Consider the following 10,171-nt stretch of genomic DNA (forward strand, 5'->3'; position numbering starts at 1 on the left):
GAGGAGGGAAATTTTTCTTACCATATCTCAGAATCTCAATTCTTCCAAGTTTGTAGACATGGGAAGTATATGCCCTCTTCTGGGAAGATCTCATTCCCAGCTGCAGGGGTATGATCTTACCATAGGCCCCAATAAGACAAATATCTCAGAACACGCCAGCCTAAGATCAGAATGCGAAAAAGCCACTTAGAACAGTATGGGATTTATTTCAGTTCACAGATGAAAGGGTGTTTAAGGCCATAGAAACATAGACCATAGCATATGGCTTCAGTGATTTTTAACCTGGAAGATCTAGAACCATATGATCATTTCAACGCTGAAACTCTTAGGACAGCACACCTGGACTATTTTAACTGATTGATGTAATTTTCCGGTGACTGCCCCAAGATAATTAGCTACAAAATATAGGCTTTGGTAAGTCGTCGAGTTAACTTGTTTTATAGATATATCGGCTCTAAGCAGATTACATGAGAAGCTAAGTCTAACAAAGATGCTCACTTTGGGTTTGGAATTGTTGATCTAGAGTCTTCTTTTCAGGGGTCAGGTATCCAGGCAACTTCTCCATTAAAGCCACTCCTAGCTTGCAACAAGAAAAGCTATTGTTTTCGAATACAAGAATTCTTATTTTATTACGAAGGGAAGTGTCTATTTCATCCAAGAGAAGAGTGAGTTGTAAAGGCATGAAACGGCTGCTTCTTCAAAGCCTACGGGAAGCACCATGTTTATGTTTTTGACTTTGTATTTTTGGGGGAGTATCTACTTTGCTTGTTTAAGAGAAAATGCCACTTCTCTCAATACCTATGTTCAAATAAGTTGGAAATAAATATTTTCAGAGACTTAGTTGAAGAATCAGAATAAATAAGAACACTCTGCTTATGTTTAACCTAAAATATCCTCTGCTTTGGACTTTACCCACAAAGAAGCCAAACCTGCATTTCATTTTATTTTTTTATTTTTTTTTACTTTTTGGCCACACCACGTGGCGTGTGGGATCTTAGTTCCCCGACCAGGGGTCCAACCCGTGTCCCCTGCTGTGGAAGCCCTCGGAGTCTTAACTGCTGGACCACCAGGGAAGTCCCAGCTGCATTTTATTTTTAATGGAGATGCAGAGGAGCTGTTCTTTTCTTCTGGGAAGGAATACATAACACCAGAAATCATAGTGGGAGGAACGGCCTCCTCCAGGCATGGAGGCTTAGAAAATGAGCAGTGAGGTTGTAGACCAGAAGCGTAATACATCTGCATTAGCTTCAACTGATTTATAACAATTCTAGAAAGGGGTTTTCATTTTTTATGTAGTAATCCAACTATGAATTTTATAAATTATTCAGACATAGAATAATGAGAATAGTATAGATTCACAATTTTCAAAAGAATTATGAAACGTTTTTTTAAAAGTCATGGAACCTTTTCTTTGAATGAAAGTGTGGCCTGCGGTTCAAGGTGAAACCAGTAAGTGTGGACTTGTCCAGCTCACCCAGGCTCTCTGCATCCTCCTTAGTCTCTTCTCCCTGCATAGAACTCTGCCTGCTCTTGGGCGTAGAACAGGTACCCAAGTTCATGAAGCTCTCATGGGAGGATTGCTTGTTCAAGGTTTCAGGAGGAGAACCACTGACAATAGCATCTTAAAGCAAGGATGATTCACAACCTTACTGTGAAAGAAATAGTATTTCCTGAGAACTTTTGGGGTGAATACCGCAACAGATAGAAACACTGGCAATATTTCTTCCTTTGATTACACATGTGTGTGTTTGTGAGAGGCCGATGCTGGTAACCTGAGTAAGAATTACTCATTTTCCATCAAAAGGAGAAGAGACCCTTCATGGTTCTTCATTCTTTAAAGGAAGACCGCCCTCTATTTCCTTTGCTGTCTTTGGGTTTGTGTCATTTTTTTCAGTTGAATTAACTGGGCACAGTCTGTTTCTTGAATGAACAAATAAAAATATCTTCTTGATTGGAGATTATATAATTGACTATAATAACTCATGAAATGTTTGGGAAGTTAAAGTTAAGCTGCCAGCTTAAATTTGCTTTGTTAGTAATAAGACGTTCTCTACAAACCAAATTTAAAAAGATATTTTGGGGACCATTTGAGAAATGGTTAAATCAAAGTGGTGTGTATATGAAATATCATTGTAATATGTTTTCTAATATGACCTCAAAGTTTTTTCTAAGAAAAATTTTCTATAGTTCTCTAAAATAGAGCCAGATGATCCTGAATCCCACGTTTTTCAGTGAATTTTGAGTGAAACAATCTTTGCTTTCTGTCATTATGTAGCTTTTTTCCCAAAAGAACACAGAAATGTTAAACAATGAATATTTGAGATGGCACCAATCATTGAGCCTTATAAGTTACTGGTCTTGTTCTCAAAAGCACTTCTGTGCTTTATGTGCTGGTTTCAAATGCTGAAAATGTCCATGTGGACTTTCACATTATTCTGTACCCTAGGACCTCCTGCTCAACAACTGAGATAAGAAAAGAATGATCTTGAGAGCATTAGGGTGCTGTCCAAAATCTCATATATGCCTGATAAAGTTGGTGGAATGTCAGGGTCTCTGCTGTGATTAAAAGATCTAAATGTGACTCGTCAAGTAGCTCAAATATTAGCTCTAATCCCCATTTGCGCAGAGCTCTAATTTTAGGCTTTGTAGACCCAAAGCTGTATATGTAGAATATCCCTTGTTACATTACAAATTTTCCAAATGAATACAAGAAAACGGAGCAGGAATACACAAGTTAAGAGCGGGTAACTCTTGAGTTTGGGCTTATGGGTAATTTTGTTTCCTTTTATTAACTTTTTTTCTTTTGCCTTTTAAAGTTTAAAACAATGCAAATATGTATTTATTTAATATCAAAAACTTCATTTTCTAAAAAGTAGAATAGGTGCTGTAGTTATTGGTAGAGCCAACCTTGCGGAGTAAGGACATGGTGAACAAGGGTCCTGAAGACACCTGTTCCTTCCAACACTCAATAACAGGCACCGTGTCAGACATGCCTGTCAACTTCGGGTTTAAAAATATGCTTATAGTAGGCGTGGTGAATCCGGAGTCTGCTCTTGCAAGAAGGACCAAACAACTACAAATGTAGTGACTCTAGACCAATAGGGAAGAGAAGGGGAAAGCTTCTTGTATAACCTGCGTTTAGCATGTGCTTCCCATCCTTCCATCCCTCCCTCCCAGCATCGGGAGGTGGGTGGGAGGTCCCTGTCAGCCTCTTCTACTTTAATGTTCCTTTGTCTTTAAACCGCTGATGCTGGTATTTACGAATTAGCATTTTAGGTGGAATACACATTTTTGTCAGTGAGAGGTACAGAAGGGGAGTCTTTCTAGGTGCAGGAAGTTGACACAAATGAACCTGCAGTCGTGGGAGTTTCTAGGGAGTGTGATGGAGCTTTAGGGAGGGCCGACATAGGGAAAATATGTGATTTTGGTTTCTGGGAGAAGCAGACTAGGGAATGGTAAAGCTGAGAAGGGACTTCTGTGTTTCGCGTTTGCCTGTCTTCTTTATATCCTCTTCTGTGGCAGCTTCTTTCCCTGGCCTCCCATGCCTGGCCTCCTGCAGCCCTCTGGCTGCTCAAAGACCTACAATAACACACCGTCAAATTGCTCTCTTCCCTTCTTTTCTTTCTCCCCGTGCTTCCCTTCATTCTCATCAAATGTACGTAGAGTTTACAGCATATCAATAATCAAAGCACAGAAAAGTTTGAGAGTCATGAACTTTACCTCCTTCATGTAGCTAATCATTTGGAATGTAGTCTCTTGAACCATGTCAGGACGAGAGTTGGCCAACACAACTGGCAAAGTTAGGCTGCAGCCAACCAACCGCTAATACACGTGTGCGTGTCACAGCAGGGTCACTCCTGGCTGGCTGAGAGCATTTGGTGAACAGCCAAGTAGCTTCAGAAAGGACTCAGAGGCATGACCAGGTGCACTGCATGGGATCCAAGAACCCTGGGAAAGAGGGGCTAAACTTATCTGCAGTTTTGGTTTAGACATGGCAGACTTGACTGTTGGACAGAAGCCTTCCAAAAGGACCTGGACTAGAGGGAGAGCCCTGGGTGCCTGGCAAAAGCTAAGATGAGGGAAGTCTGGCGGCATGGGAGGAAGCAGGGCTGTGGGTACAGAGGTTCCTGACCCAGATCCTCCCTGTTCTCTACCCCTCCCTGCACAGTCACTCTTCTAGGGTGTCTGTGGGTTCTGGAGGGAGAGAAATACGGTCAAAGGAAAGCATATGTCACTGTGGAGAGTCCTCATCAAAGTACTGATCAGAAACAGGTGTGTGTGTGTGTGTGCGTGTGTGTGTGTGTGTGTTTGTGTGTGTGTGTGTGTGTTGGGGGGGCGTGTCTAGAGGAGGTTGGGGGTAGGGCAGGCTGCCTCCGATGAGCATTGGGGTGGTAGCTGTCCACAGAGCAGAGGATGCCAGCCAGAGCTGCATCTTTCAGGGCAGTCGTCTTTATCTGTAAAATGGGAATAAAGACAGCACCAACTTCACAGAGTTGTGAAAACTAAATGATTAATGCGTGTACAGCATTTAGCATATGCCAGCACAAACAAAGTGATAAACAGGGTTTAATAAATGTTGGCTATGGTTATTTTCATCGTTGCTTTTGTGAGATCCCTTCTCTCTGCTTGTCTTCGACTTATTTTCAAGCGGTTGCATAGTTTGATTTTATGTGATGCAATAAAATGGATTTTGGCAGTGTTTTTGTTTTTAATCAGAAATTACTTCTCGGGATGTAATAGAAAAGGGTTAGATTACATCTTAAGTACCTTGAACTTGAGCAAAGTTTTAAAAATGATTGTGGCATCTCCAAGTTGAATTTTTACTGAATAAAAAAATTAGGCACAAATGTCATTTTTTTGCTCTAAGAAGATCGTGGGAATAACTAATAACGCTTGGTAGAGGTTAATATAATATTTAAGGTAGTAATTTTAACAGTTTTGAACTCATTTTTAAAGACATAATTGGAATACTTTTCAATAGACATCAGTCTTTATTTCTTAGGAAATTACAATGATTAAATTAACTGCAGGCAGCTTCTCTTATTGTTATTTGAAGACAATAGGAGTCTGTTGAGGATTGGTGGGGCACAAAATAAATGATACATGTTTTATTAAAGACTTCACCGCTGAAACATTTTTCATCACTCTTTCTGTCTGGCTACAGTTTAGGTATTCAAGGCATAGTCTTCAAATGCAGCTTTCTTTACTGTATTTGGCCTAGAAAATGAATTCAAATGAAGAAGAATAATGCTTTTCCTAGGGCTAAGATATAGATTTTTCTTTTGAGGGGCTATGGATTTTTCTTTCCTCAAAAGAAAATGATGTTACACTTGCAGAACTCTGTGAAAGTTGAAAAGAGAATTCTGTTCCTTTTGTTCCTGCTTTGGGTATTTTCAGGATTCTGCTTCTGCTTCCTTATGAAATTGTGCACTGGACAAGGACAAGAATATCACTCTCATTATTCAGGCATTTGAAATTACTCTTTTCCTTTGAAATGAGATATTCCAATCATTGAGTGTTAGAGAAATTGTGCATGGGTGTTAGAGTAAACGGATCTTGATCTGTCCTCTCAGCATGAGGCTTTCTGGAGGTGGTAAAGTGGTTTTAATCAGTGTAAAATAGCACCCAATTTCTACAAGATCTTCCCAAGCTCAAAATGATTTAGATAGTAATCTGAGTCTGAATACCACCCAGATAAGCATCTGTAGTCACATTTACCTGGACGTGGGTGGCATTGCTTTTTTTTTTTTTTTTTTGGGGGTACGCGGGCCTCCCTCTGCCGTGGCCTCTCCCGTTGTGGGGCACAGGCTCCGGACGCGCAGGCCCAGCGGCCATGGCCCACCGGCCCAGCTGCTCCGCGGCACGTGGGATCCTCCCAGACCGGGGCGCGAACCCGGTTCCCCTGCATCGGCAGGCGGACGCGCAACGGCTGCGCCACCAGGGAAGCCCTGGCATTGCTTTTTAAATTTCAGTATTACTATAAATTTGACTGGCTTTTACCCCTATCAGTTCTCTTGACTTAGAGGATGGGAAAACTTCTTTGTGCTCTTTCTGGCTGGAATGTCTAGTTAGAGATTCATTCTGCTGGCTGTGATCAAGTTACATACACTGATACCCCAAATTTTCTTGATTTGGCCCTCAACTAAGCAATACCAGCATTGTGAGGTCCAACAGGAAAAAGAAAAATTTTAAAACGAATTTAATATACTATGAAGTTCTTGTACAAATGCTGATTACTACAACGTGAGACAATGCTGTTTTCACTGTTTTGGGAAGTAGAAATCTTGTTCCGGGGAGAAAGAAAGAGCTGGTTTATTACTAGGTACACTAAGTGCAAAGACAAACATGAACAGAAGTCAATGACTTGGCATCCAATACAGCTAACATTCATCTACTTTTACATTGTTTCTGGTGAACTATTATAATTTCAAATCATTATAGTTGGAAAATATTTAGATAAAACATAATGTCACATTACTTTTCAATTTAAAATAACAAAACTGGAACTTTAAGCCACACAGTGTGAACAATGTGGAGTGCAGGTTGTAGGAGAGAACAAAAGATGTCTAGATGTATTTGACATGAAAATAGAGGGCTTTTTACTGCAGTATGATATTTACAGTATCTTTATACTTAAATTTTGGCCACAGAAGTAGTCTTACTGGTTATATACACTTGGATAGATTTCCATCCAAAAAGAAAAGATAATTAAAAATACCTACCTTGGGACTTCCCTGGCGGTCCAGTGGTTAAGACTTCGCTTTCCAGTGCAGAGGTTGCGGATTCGATCCCTGGTCAGGGAGCTAAGAGCTCACTTGCCTTGTGGCCAAAAAACCAAAACATAAAACAGAAGCAATATTATAACAAATTCAATAAAGATTTTAAAAATGGTCCACATCAAAAAACTCTTAAAAAAAAACCTACCTCACTCAGCCATAAAAACGAATGAAATAATGCCATTTGCAGCAACGTGGATGGACCTAGAGATTATCATGCTAAGTGAAGTCAGACAGAGAAAGATAAATATCATATGATAATGCTTATATGTGGAATATTAAAAAAAGATACATATGAACTTACTTACAAACCAGAAATATTCTCACAGACATAGAAAACAAACTTATGTTTACCAAACAGGAAGGGGGGGAGGAATTAATTAGCTTCAGATTAAAATGTGCACATTACTATATATAAAATAGATAAACAACAAGGACCTAGTGTATAGCACAGGGACCTCCGCTCAATATTCTATAATAACCTATGTGGGAAGAGAATCTAAAAAGGAATAGATATTTATATAGGTATAACTGAATCACTTTGCTGTACACCTGAAACTAACACAACATTGTAAATCAACTATACTTCAATAAAAAACCATAATATATATCTATACTATAACTGAATCTCTTTGCTGTACACCTGAAACATTGTAAATTAATTATATGTCAATAAAAAATAAAAATTTTAAAAAATGGAAAAGTGGAAATGTATTTTGAGGAATGTTCAAGAGATTAGAATATTATTTTCAATTTATCTTTTAGAAAACGTTCAATTCTGGGGGAATCTCAGTTTAATGATTTCCTGCTAGCTTACTACCCAAGTTTTCCTATTTTCTATGAGATACAACTTTCTGTCTCATTCTCCAGGAGAGACACTGGGTAATTATTATGATGAGCAAGTTACTATTTTGCTGCCTCTTCTTGGGGTTGATGTGGTAGGACTCTGACTTCCTCCCAGGCAGTTGAGTCCTGGCAGAAATCTGATGACCTCTTTCTTGTCTTTTTCTTGTACAGGTCAGAAGCAACAGAACTGGAACGAGGAAGTTCATAGCTTTTTGGTATGTAATTGAGAACTCTTCAAAACTAATTCTTTCTTTTGGTGATATTCATGACCTGAACTGCCCGTACTCCACTTTGTTATTCTAATTTGTGAACCAAATTATAATAGCCTAGGTATATTTACCCCTAGGCTAGGATTAATGCAGAGAGAAGCTAATGGTATTCATAAATAACCAACTGTATTTGGTCCTCTGGATTTCCCTTGAAAACAGATTCTTGACGGCGATTACATTTCAGTAGGAGAGCTGTTTAGTAAAGCAATTTATTTACGGAATTATCTTGTTTGAGCCCCTTAGTGGTCAGGGACATACCAAACTGTCAAAGTACCATAGAACTATAATTATGTCAAGAATCTATTTTATAAGCAACTATGGGTTTAGATGCCCATATGTAAATTGAAAGTTCTAGAAATGAGGCATTTACTAATATAAATTTACTAAGGACTATAATGAAATATTTATCTTTAGTAATTATTATATCAATATAAAAGTAAAATAATCTTAAGATGTTCACCTCTTTAAAGTTCATCCCTAATGATCTAGGTAAGACTGGAGTTCTACAAATATATATCTAATTTTTCTCATTATTCCTTTAATTTCCTGTTTATAAAATAATTCAAAAAGAATGTCTTAGTTCCTCACTGGGACACCCATTTCTTGTTTAGTTTAACTCTGCTTATAACTTGCCAGAGAATACAAGAGAAGCATTCTTTCCACAGCTATCTATCAAGAATACCTTCTTTTGTGACTCCATGGATATAATGAAATAGTAGTAATTTTTCAGAAAATATTAGTATATTAATTCAAGAGCTATTATTTTCCTATGAAGTGAAGAAACAATAGTAGTAATAATCACTTTTCTCCCCAGTATGTACTTTCTACCACTTCCAATTACCTAGCAACTGCCTTTGAAACATTGTTACTCATGACCCATTAGTCACCATCATTTTTTAAAAAAATACCTTTATAAGAGTATAATTGCTTTACAGTGGTGTGTTAGTTTTTGCTTTATAACTAAGTGAATCAGCTATACATATACATATATCCCCATATCTCCTCCCTCTTGCGTCTCCCTCCCACCCTCCCTATCCCACCCCTCTAGGTGGTCACAAAGCACTGAGCTGATCTCTCTGTGCTATGTGGCTGCTTCCCACTAGCTATCTATTTTACATTTGGTAGTGTATATATGTCCATGCCTCTCTCTCACTTCATCCCAGCTTACCCTTCCCCCTCCCCGTGTCCTCAAGTCCATTCTCTACGTCTGAGTCTTTACTCCTGTCCTGCCCCTAGGTTCATCAGAACCTTTTTTTTTAGATTCCATATGTATGTGTTAGCATACGGTATTTGTTTTTCTCTTTCTGACTTACTTTGCTCTGTATAATGGACTCTAGGTCCATCCACCTCACTACAAAAACTCAATTTCGTTTCTTTTTATGGCTGAGTAATAGTCCACTGTATATATGTGCCACATCTTCTTTATCCATTTATCTGTCGATGGACACTTAGGTTGCTTCCATGTCCTGGCTATTGTAAATAGAGCTGTAATGAACATTGTGGTACATGACTCTTTTCAAATTATGGTTTTCTCAAGGTATATACCCAGTAGTGGGATTGCTGGGCCGTATGGTAGTTCGATTTTTAGTTTTTTAAGGAACCTCCATATGGTTCTCCGTAGTGGCTTTATCAACTTACATCCCCACAAACAATGCAAGAGGGTTCCCTTTTCTCCACACCCTCTATAGTATTTATTGTTTGTAGATGTTTTGATGAAGGCCATTCTGACTGGTGTGAGATGCTAGCTCATTGTAGTTTTGATTTGCATTTCTCTAATGATTAGTGATGTTGAGTATCCTTTCATGTGTTTGTTGGCAATCTGTGTATCTTTGGAGAAATGTCTGTTTAGGTCTTCTGCCCATTTTTTGATTGGGTTTTTTTTTTTTTTTTGATATTGAGCTGCATGAGCTCCTTGTAAAGTTTGGAGATGAATCCTTTGTCAGTTGCCTCATTTGCAAATATTTTCTCCCATTCTGAGGGTTGTCTTTTTGTCTTGTTATGGTTTCCCTTGCTGTGCAAAAGCTTTTAAGTTTCATTAGGTCCCGTTTGTTTATTTTTGTTTTTATTTCCATTACTCTAGGAGGTGGGTCAAAAAGGATCTTGCTGGGCTTCCCTGGTGGCGCAGTGGTTGGGAGTCTGCCTGCTGATGCAGGTGACACGGGTTCGTGCCCCGGTCCGGGCAGATCCCACGTGCCGCAGAGCGGCTGGGCCCGTGAGCCATGGCCGCTGGGCCTGTGCGTCCGGAGCCTGCGCTCCGCAATGGGAGAGGCCGCAACAGTG

General features: G+C 39.2%; 1 protein-coding gene across 1 annotated transcript in view; it reads left to right on the forward strand.

Moving 5' to 3' along the window:
* The window catches only part of IPCEF1 (interaction protein for cytohesin exchange factors 1), a 167,287-nt gene that overhangs the window by 39,360 nt on the left and 117,756 nt on the right, over positions 1-10,171 (forward strand). Inside the window, exon 3 of the mRNA XM_055087433.1 lies at positions 7,794-7,837. The gene's annotated coding sequence lies outside the window, so the exon portion shown is untranslated. The remainder of the gene's footprint in view (positions 1-7,793; positions 7,838-10,171) is intronic.

The sequence above is a fragment of the Physeter macrocephalus genome, chromosome 10 (assembly GCF_002837175.3).
Source record: "Physeter macrocephalus isolate SW-GA chromosome 10, ASM283717v5, whole genome shotgun sequence".
NCBI lineage: Eukaryota > Metazoa > Chordata > Mammalia > Artiodactyla > Physeteridae > Physeter > Physeter macrocephalus.